Below are 11301 nucleotides of genomic sequence, written 5' to 3'. Positions count from 1 at the left end.
GCTCCTAAGTTTTGGTAAATTGTTACAGCAGCAACAGAAAACTAATACAGTCTATCTGCCTTGACTAATTCTGAATGCTGATGTATTAACATACATCTGTGCCAACTGGACTCACAGTGCAATCATTTGAGTATTTTTGGGTTGACATTTCTGATTTGACTTCACTAGGGGGAAAATAAAGTATGGCTTGAAACATCGACTAGATATTATTTGCAAAGACGGAAACAGAATAGGAACTAGTTGTTTGGTCAAGAAGAGGTAAGAGTTTTGAGACATGATGGTTGTCCCTTATCTGAATATCGCCACCCGGTATCAAAAAAGAGCAAAAAAAGTTGGCCTTGGAATAAGTTGCATTTTCTCCAAATCTAAGACACTTGGAGAATTTTAAAACTCATTCCTTGACATTTGAACTTCAGAAGGTAAAATTTCCAGGAATGACAGTCTCATGCTGGAAACATTAATGTGCCAGCATGAAATAACATCATTCTGTAGGAGGTAATAAAGGCATGAATTATGTCAAATTGTATTTGGTTCACGGATGTCACTGAGCTTCTTATGGACAGATACAGCTAACAGGCACATGAACACTTGCCTGTCTCCCTCAGAAAATTAAAGTCATGTGCACAAACATCAGTCTAAGAAATTAGGGGACCATTTGTGGCAAAATGAAAATGTGTATTGTTATAGATACACCTTCTGAGGATATGGAATATCTCCTGCTACTGCAAAACATAATTTTTCTCCTAGTCTTGCTCACCACAGAAAGAACCATTAAGCCATTTACATTACATTGGTGGCTTCTACTCCTGGAAGGTAATATAATATGCCAAATGAGCTTGCTGCTATGCTATAGAGTGCTGTCTTTATGTGTTCTAGCCATTATTTGGTTTGGGGTCATTGGCCATTCCAGTTCGTGTGAGGAATCCATTCTTCTTTCCTAAGCTACATTTCTTAAGCTCAATGTTCAATAGTATCTCTTATTGAAACAGGCCAGATTCAAATGATAGTGCTTCATTGTGTTGTACCAATGTACCTGTGTATGTAAATTTCCCTGAATTTATTTATTTAGAGTGAGAAAACAGAGTCCATTTTGTAAAGTTTTAAGAAAATACTTGCAGGTGTCATTGCGTAACAAAGTTGTTTAGAAGTTTGAGAAAAATGTGGCAGAGGGAAAATGCAAGTGTCTATAGGCTTGACTGTGATTTAACTCTTTTGGAGCTAGAGCATTAAAAGAGGGGGGAAAAAGCTGCCTTTCTCTGCTTTCCTCTTCTCTGCAGATACATGTAGACAACACTGCAAAGAGCCATCACGTCAGCTACAACCTTGGTAATAATGTGCTCAGTTAATCTACACAACATAGAGGCATCCTCTCAAAAAGTAATTCACTTCTTTAAAAACTGGAAGGAAAATAAATATGGTGCAGTAAAATTGTTGAGTAGAAGAATCTATCTGGACATTTCACAAAACATTTCATTATGCTGACAATTCCCAGAAGTACTCTCAAGAGTGCTTTAAGCTGGGGATTACTGCACTGGAGCTGATGGACTTTTTTTGTAGCCCCTTTAAAAGGCAGTGAACCGTTTTTCTATTTTATTTAAATAATGCCCCTTAAAATGGATTTTTAGAGGTATAATAACTCCTTAAGAGTCAGTTATGCTAAACAGTTTCTCTTGATAGAAATGTTGTAAAACTCGTTAACTGCACAATTTCAGATGCCGGCTTGGTGAACACTAACTGACATGTGAATGACCAGAGTTTGTAAAATAAATTGCAATAGTTGTTGTATCACACAGCTAGCATTGCACGAGCTGGAGGCCACAAGGGGCTCCAACCTGACAGAAAATTACTTCAAGATGAATGAAAAGTGCTTGTTTCTCTTTATTAGTTTTTAGAGAACAATGGAAATGTTGAATTGTTTACAGAAGGGCTGATTAAATGTGGTCAGAGAGGCCATGTCCCTACTGCTAACTGTTGGCCTGTCCCTCCCTCAACCTACAGTCATACACCACACCTCTCCTGGCACACAACCCCCACCCTCTGCTCCTTGCCACATGCATCTCCTTATAGGCTATTATGGTTGCACATCTGTGTGTGAAATGTGCTCATTCTGACATTCCGCTGCTGCTTGGTGCTGCAGAGGCCTTTGTTAGGTAAAACGCTGTTGTCAAGCCTAACAAGAAGGTCATGCAATTTATTGGACACTGCAGCAGAGAATAGCCCGTGATGAATTGCTTCAGCCTCAAACAATGCTCAGTTCCATATTGGAATACATATGTATTCCTTTCATTGTACAGCACTACAAAAAGTCATGACATTTTGTTTTGTTAAGGCTTTGATTTAAAAAAATAATAATAAAAGTTGCTGGGGGTTATACTACCACAGAATAGTCTTTTTGTGTATTTACTTAAGATAACCACTGTCTCATAGCTAAAGGAAAAAGGCATGAAGTGCTTTAATTGGTCATTTGTGATTTAAATTCCATTATACTTTATCAGAAAGCACACTAAGAAGAAAAGCCCTAGCTACCATTTTAACTGATTTGTCTGGTGTACTTAAAGGGGTGGTCAAAACCAAGGCATTTAAGAGGATGTTGTGGGGAAGGATTCTCACCATGTATTTCCACAAAAGTAAACAGCTCTTGATGGAAAGAAGTATGAGAATGCATTAATAAGCATATGCCAAGCAAAGAGAAGAAAAACTCTTTTAACCAGGTCAAGCTAAATAAATCAGATCCAGGAGATGTTTTTGTGAACTAAAAATTTAAGAAAAAGTAAATCTCTGCTATTTCAGCTCAGCAACCTTCCATGGCCCATCCCCTTCCTACCCCAACCTCTCCTTTACACACACACACACCATAGGGAAATCAGCACTAATAAGGAGCAGTTCCAATGCTATTTGCGGCATCCTGACACAATACACAGCACACACCCCTAATGTGCAGGCAGGAGTCTCTTCCCTTCTGTGCAGAACATGCATTCCGAGCCTATTATGTGTATAAACAATGGCATATGTAATTACCTTTCTAGGGTGGCAATTATTCCTCAGAATCAACAACCAGAGTTAAAGCATGTTCCCCCAGAAGACATTTGGGGATCAATTCTGGGTCAATTACGTCAGGCTTTGATTTATCACATGGTGTCAGACCATGTTTAAAAAGAAAGTTAAAAAAAAAAAAAGCTTTATGAGGTAAAGGCTAAAGGTTTGACTCAAATTGGTTTCTTTCCAACGTTACTTCCTCCCAATTTCTCCATCCTTCCCCGACTCTCAAAACAACTGTGATTTGCTGTGTTTTATCTGTGAGACAGTTTTCTATAAAGGAATATTAAATGCAACCTCCACCCTACACACACACACACACACACACACACAGGAGGCACTGAGAATTTCTGCTGGGATGCAGCAGAGGGTAGGAGTTGGTAGTCTCAGCTCTGGAATCTAAGAGGTGTGGATTTGATTCTGCATGACCTAAGCAAGATACAGAACCTCTGCTGTGGGTACCATACAGTCATTGTGAGGTTTCAATGAGAAACTCAAGGGAGAAAATGTGTGTAAAGCCCCTCGCTTGATGCCTGGCACATCGTGAGTTGCCAGTGAGCCAAGCTATTGCCTTTCTATTAACGGAAGAACCAAAGGGAGGAGGCCCACAGAAGGTCCCACCCCTGTGTTGAGATGACAAGGGGAACGAGGCCCAGTGGAAGCAGAGTGGACGTTGGTACAAATAACAGGAATGAACACAAAACACAAATTTAAAGGCCTGGTGGAATAGACTCTATGTGATGCATCCAGTTAATCTGAACTCATTCAAAGTGAGTGTAAAACCACAAAGGTGTTACTCTTTATAAAGCCTTAAGAGTTGTAGGTAAAGAAAACTACTTCACACTCCTTGATCACCAAACATTTACACATATCTACCATGTTCCACGCACTGGGCTAAGCACTAGGAAGAAAGAAGGACCCTCTGAAAAGTCTCACAGAAGGGGACATAAATATCTACTATTTAGTATAATAAGGTTAATAAACTAAGCTATAGAGAGCGTCCATGGGATCATAGAGGAGGAAGCTACCAACAATGCTGGAGCAAAGCTTGTTGGGAAAGCTTAACTGAGGAGATACAGAAAGCTAAAAGCTTAACAAGCAGGAAGGGCTTTCTAGGCAGAGGGTACACATGTGCCATCGAACGGCATGGCATATGCATTTGAGTGGATGGAGATGACCCTGGAGAGGGAGTTGTAGCCATATGGGGGAAGACCTTAACCTCACTCTAAGGAGCCTGGACTTGATCCTGTGGGCAAAACGGAGCCAATACAGTTTTTAAGTAAGTTGGTGTTACATCCTATTTGGCTCTACTGGCACCTTTGAAGACAGATTGAAGCAAGGGAAGACCAGAGGCAGAGAAGCCATTTTGGAACTATTACAATAGTCAGGCTAGAGAAATCAAGAGTCATAGAACCAGAGATGGTCCTTGCCTTCAGTGTATTAAGCTTAACGAATGTCTATTTTAATTTCCTGAAAGATCAATCTTTCGATATCCTAAAGAGATCATCTGTTAAATGGTCTTTACGTGTTTTAATGTAAAGATAATATGCTAAATGTGTACATAGCAAACAACTCTTTTCCATATTGCTGCATTTGATCTTCCCTATAGCCCTTTGAAGTTCGGTATTATTATGCCAGCCAATTTTACAGATGAAAAAACCTCAGAATTATTTTCCAAGGCATTGTAGATAGTAAAAGCCAAAGCCAGAGGAGAGATGCCAAGATGGCGGCTTAGCAAGGTGTGGGATTTAGTTCGTCCTCCAGAACGGCTGCTAAATAACCAGGAACAGTAAGAACAACTTCTGGGGCCACATCAGTGACCAGACACACAGCGTACCCCAGTCTGGACCAGCTGGACCAGCTGTGAGCCCCCCTAGAACCGTGAGTTCCCCAAGCCATTGCAGCTGGTGCCCCTCCCCCACAGGCTGCTTCCCAGAGGGGAGAGGAAAGAGACTTTACCAGCAGCAGGGGCTGAGCCCGACCAAACTCCAATTGTGGAAATAATTCACAAATTCTGACTACTAAAAATAGGTCCTCAGTTCAGGTGAACCTGGTCAAAGCGAAGTTTGCTGATTTTTGCCCCAGCGCCAAGGGGGCAGGGCTGACAGAAAAAGAAAAATAAAAGAAACAGAGGTTTTTGTGGCTGTGTTTCTACAAAGGCTTAACTGCCTTTGGATACAGCAGCAGGGCTTCTCAGGCTGCAACTGCCCCAGGTATAGGTAGAAACAAGCTTGTTTGAGAGCTTGTCTGGAGCCTGTGCCTTCCCTAGGGGAGGGGTGAAGCACAACTCAGGTGAATCCCTCCCTCAAGGAATTCAGACCCCAGGGCTTGGAAAATTGAAGCAATTAATGCCAGACTACAACCTCTACTGTCTCCACCATGCCCCCAGCAGGGAGAGTCTTCCAAAGTTAAAAGTACCACATCATCTTATGCAGGTGGGACCCGCAGGCAGACAAGCACTACATATGGGGCAGGATAAGAAAAACAGAGTCCAGAGACTTCACAGGAAAGTCTTTCAACCTGCTGGGTCTCACCCTCAGGGCAACTGATGCAGATGACTCTTTCTTCCTGACAGGAGGTCAGTTTGGGCTGGGAAAATCTGGTTGGTGTGTATAATACCTAAGTAGACCGTCCTAAGGGTGGGGGTAAAAGGAACCATACAGGCAGGGCAAGAAACAAGAAAACAAGAACTGAAAAATTCTGCTCTGTTAAACAAACCTAAGCTAGTGGTCCAGAATAAGCTGAACTGAATGTCAAAGAAGAAACAGACAACAAACTCATCCACCAAGAAAATCCGAGGTAAAAGAAGGGAAAACAATCTCCAGAATGAACTAATTAAGGTAATTAAATGCCTAGATGCCAGCAAAAAATAACAAATCACACTAGGAAAATTGAAGATATGGCCGAGTCAAAGAACAAACCAACAATTCAAATGACATACAGGAGTTGAAACAATTAATTCAGAATGCTCAAACAGATGTGGAAAACCTCATTAAAAATCAAATCAATGAATTGAAGGAGGATATTTAAAAAGGCAAGGAATGAACAAAAAGAAGAAATCAAAAGTATGAAAGGACAAATCACAGAACTTATGGTCATGAAAGGTACAGTAGAAGAGATGAAAAAAAAAAACAATGGAAACCTACAATGTTAGATTTCAAGAGGCAGAAGATAGGGATTAATGAACTGGAGGATGGGACATCTGAAATCTGACAAGCAAAAGAAAATATAGGGAAAAGAATGGAAATATATGAGCAGGGACTCAGGGAATTGAATGACAATATGAAGTGCATGAACATGTTGTGGGTGTCCCAGAAGGAGAACAGAAGGGAAAAGGAGGAGAAAAACTAATGGAGGAAATTATCACTGAAAATTTCCCAACTCTTATGAAAGACTTAAAATTACAAATCCAAGAAGTGCAGTGTACCCCAAACAGAATATATCCAAGCAGACATACTCCAAGACACTTACTAATCAGAATTTCAGAGGTCAAAGAGAAAGAGAGAATCTTGAAAGCAGCGAGAGAAAAGCAATCCATCACATACAAGGGAAGCCCAATAAGACTACGCATAGATTTCTCAGCAGAAACCATGGAGGCGAGAAGACAGTGGGATGATATATTTAAATTACTAAAAGAGAAAAACTGCCAACCAAGAATTCTATATTCAACAAAATTGTTCTTCAAAAATGAGGGAGAAATTAAAACATTTTCAGACAAAAAAATCACTGAGAGAATTTGTGATCAAGAGACCGGCTCTGCAAGAAATACTAAAGGGAGCACTAGAGACAGATATAAAAAGACAAGAGAGAGAGTGTGGAGAAGAGTGCAGAAATGAAGACTATCCATAGAGGTAAAAAGAAGGAAAATTAGATATGATATATAAAATCCAAAAGGCAAAATTGTAGAGGAAAGTACTACCCATACAACAATAACACTAAATGTTAATGGATTAAACTCCCCAATCAAAACACACAGACTGGCAGAATGGATTAAAAAACAGGACCCATCCATATGGTGTCTACAGGAAACATATCTTAGACCCAAGGATAAACATAGGTTGAAAGTGAAAGGTTTGGAAAAGACATTTCATGCAAATAACAATCAGAAAAGAGCATGAGTAGTTATACTAATATCCAACAAATTAGACTTCAAATGTAAAACAGTTTAAAGAGACAAAGAAGGACACTATGTACCAATAAAAGGAACAATTCAACAAGAAGACATAACAATCATAAATATTTAAACACTGAGCCAGAATGCTCCAAAATACATGAGACAAACACTGAGAGCACTGAAAAGAGAAATTGACACATGTACCATAATAGTTGTAGACTTCAATTCCACTCTCTCATCAATAGAAAGAACATCTACACAGAGGATCAATAAAGAAACAGAATTTGAATAATACAATAATGAGCTAGACTTAACAGACATTTATAGAACATTACACCCCACAAAAGCAGGATACACCTTTTTCTCAAGTGCTCATGGATCATTCTCAAAGATAGACCATATGCTGGGTCACAAAGAAAGTCTCAATAAATTTAAAAAGATTGAAATCATACAAAACACTTTCTCAGATCATAAAGGAATGAATTTGGAAATCAATAATAGGCAGAGTGCCAGAAAATTCACAAATATGTGGAGGCTCAATAACACACTCTTAAACAACCAGTAGGTCAAGGAAGAAATTACAAGAGAAATCAGTAAATATCTCAAGGCAAAATGAAAATGAAAACACAACATATCAAAATTTATGGGATGCAGCAAAGGCAGTGCTAAGAAGGAAATTTATTGCCCTACATGCCTATATCAAAAAAGAAGAAAGGGCAGAAATCAAGGAATTAACTGTACACTTAGAAGAACTAGAGAAAGAACAGCAAACTAACCCAAAAGCAAGCAAAAGGAAAGAAATAATGAAGATTAGAGCAGTAATAAATGAAATTGAGAACATGAAAATAATTGAGAAAATCAACAAAACCGGAAGTTGGTTCTATGAGAAAATTAGTAAGATTGATGGACCCTTAGCAAGATTGACAAAAAGAAGAAGAGAGAGGATGCAAATAAATAAGATCAGAAATGGAAGAGGAGACATAACTACTGACCCCACAGAAATAAAGGAAGTAATGACAGGATACTATGAACAACTTTATGCTAATAAATACGACAATGTAGATGAATAGGACAACTTTCTAAAAAGGCATGAACAACCAACATTGACTCAAGAAGAAATAGACAACCTCAACAAACCAATCACAAGTAAAGAAATTCAATCAGTCATTAAGAAGCTCCCCAAAAAGAAAAGTCCAGGACCAGATGGCTTCACATGTGAATTCTACCAAACATTCCAGAAAGAATTAGTACCAATTCTGCTCAAACTCTTGAAAAAAATTGAAGAGGAGGGAAAGCCACCTAACTCATTCTATGAAGCCAACATCACCCAAAATAGATGGTAATTAATATTTTAAAATTTTAACTTATGTGTGAGACTAAAGCAAAAAATGTTTATTTGGTACAAAATTTATATTTTGACTAGTGCATTTCCTAATATAACTTATATAGACAACCTAACTGAACACCATAAGTACATGGAACCTTTGTTGGTTTGTCTAGCGTGATGCCCCGATAAATCCCAGAGTGATTTGAACAGTGAATAAAAAAGTATTTGCAAAGTCCCCTTGGGGGAATGGTGAGAAAGGGCAAAAACTCAACTTCCCCAAGTTGAATTCTTGATATTCTCACAAGCAGTGTGGACAACCAAAGCAATAGGCTGAGCCCCCAATCTTGGGGTTTGTTCATATGAAACTTAACTCCACAAAGGATAGGTCAAGCCTACTTAAAATCAGGCCTAAGAGTCACCCCCAAGAGAACCTGTTCTGTTGCTCAGATGTGGCCTCTCTCTTCAGCCAAAACAACAAGCAAACTCACTGCCCTCCCCCTGTCTACGTGGGACATGACTCACAGGGGTGTGGACCTTCCTGGCAATGTGGGACAGAAATCCTAGAATGAGCTGAGACTCAGAATCAAGGGATTGAGAAAACCTTCTTGATCAAAAGGGGGAAGAATGAAATGAGACAAAATAAAGTATCAATGGCTGAGAGATTCCAAACAGAGTCGAGAGGTTATCCTGGAGGTTACTCTTATGCATCAAATAGATATCACCTTGTTAGTCAAGATGTAATGAAGAGGCTGGAGGGAAGTGCCTGAAAATGTAGAGTTGTGTTCCAGTAGCCATGTTTCTTGAAGATGATTGCATAATGATATAGCGTTCACAATGTGACTGTGTGATTGTGAAAACTTTGTGCCTATGCTCCTTTTATCTACCTTATCAACAGACAAGTAAAACATATGGAATAAAAATAAATAATAGGGGGAACAAATGTTAAAATAAATTTAGATTGAAAAGCTAGTGATCAATGAAAGGGAGGGGTAAGGGGTATGGTATGTATGAATTTTTTTCTGTTGTCTTTTTATTTCTTTTTCTGAATTGATGCAAATATTCTAAGAAATGATCATGATGATGAATATGCAACTATGTGATGATATTGTGAATTACTGATTATGTATGTAGAATGGAATGATCAAAAGTTAAAAAAAAAAAGTCAAAGCCAGAACTCAGTCTAGGCCCAGAGCTTTCCTCAAAGTACTCAGAGAGAATGATGATACCAGGCTGCTTCAATTTCTTAAAAATGAAGACTTCCCAGAAAAACGTTACAAAACTGTAGTGTATTTTTAATATATACATTTAACAAATTCACATCTTTACTGTAAAAGAGCAATGTGGTAGTAATTGTGCTATCCACAACTAATTATGAAATTTATTTTTCTTAAGTATTAATTTGCAGGTACTTATGCCAGTGTTTTCCAGAAGTAGAGCACAAATTCTAAGCTGATGAATGTAATCTTCTTTCAGCCCTATCTGTGTATCTCTATGATTGAACATCCAACTTCATTTGAAGAGAATACCAGAGAACCAAATTTGAGGCCCTTCAAGAAGGTTAGATTCCCCGTAGATGGGATCAAACTCTTCATTCTAAACCAGAATTAGAAATTTTGACAGTTGCTTTGACTGTTTTGAAAGCAGACTCCTTTCGGTGGTAGACAGTTAAAAGTTGGCTCAGAGTTCTGGTGAGTATAACTCGGGCATAAGGGGCTGGAAACATTAAAATATCCAGGTAGAGAAGGGCAAAGATGAATTTCACCCAGATTTCCTAGAAGCTACTTCATGCAAACTGAAGTGACATAACAAATGTCCAGTATTATAACCAGGAGTTCTCATATGCTCACTACTAAGTATGAATGGCATTACTAAAGCCATTGGTCAAATTAGAGTTGTTCCTTACTGACGAGCAAAGTAACAAAACAAAAAGTGATGATATGAGAATTCTATCAAATTCTTTTTTTTATTATTAATTAAAAAAAGAATTAACCAAACAATTAGAAATCATTCCATTCTACATGTACAATCAGTAATTCTTAGTAACATCACATAGCTGCATATTCATCATTCTATCAAATTCTTAAAGCAGTAATATAATGTCCCATTCAAAGAATACTTTAAATTCATTTTATATAAAGCACTGTTATTTATTTAGTAAGAAGGAAACACACAATCCATTTTTCAAACAACACTACTATTGACATTATATATTGGCAGCTTAATTAAGAAGTCTGTTGGTGATGTTTAAAAGAAACTGACATATTTTCAATCCAGAAGGACACTATTCAAGACAGATATGTCTATTGTTAGATCATACATACTAAAATGTGTCACAGACACTACACATAAATGTCTAGGATCTACAGTCACAGCATCTTCACACTGGAAAAATGACTTACATTTATTCTCAAGTCAGAAATAACTTTTTGGAAAAATTGTAAAGCCAATCTATGTATGGAACATAAAGTACAAAGCAGTGATTACTGAAATAACTACTTAGCCATATTTTCATACAGAACCCAGTTTTGTTTTGCTCCTTTCCTGCCCTATCCATGAACATACTCCCCAACCCCAAATTTGGTCCAAACTCTCCCTTTCTCCATGCTAATAGCTCACTCAGTCTGGCAGGCTCCTTGGTCATGGAAACTAGAGAACTACCAGGGACAAAATGTATAATTCATCTCCCCATTACCCAAGAAATGTAAAAGCACATGTTAGGTCTCACAACATTTTTCCAACAGACAATCCACACCTAAAAGGAAAAAACAGAATTTCATTCAAATTATCCCAAACTATAATGTTTTAATATCTCTAAGGTCTACTG

This window comes from Tamandua tetradactyla, chromosome 21 (assembly GCF_023851605.1).
Source record: "Tamandua tetradactyla isolate mTamTet1 chromosome 21, mTamTet1.pri, whole genome shotgun sequence".
Taxonomy (NCBI): domain Eukaryota; kingdom Metazoa; phylum Chordata; class Mammalia; order Pilosa; family Myrmecophagidae; genus Tamandua; species Tamandua tetradactyla.
This window is presented reverse-complemented; position numbering follows the sequence as displayed.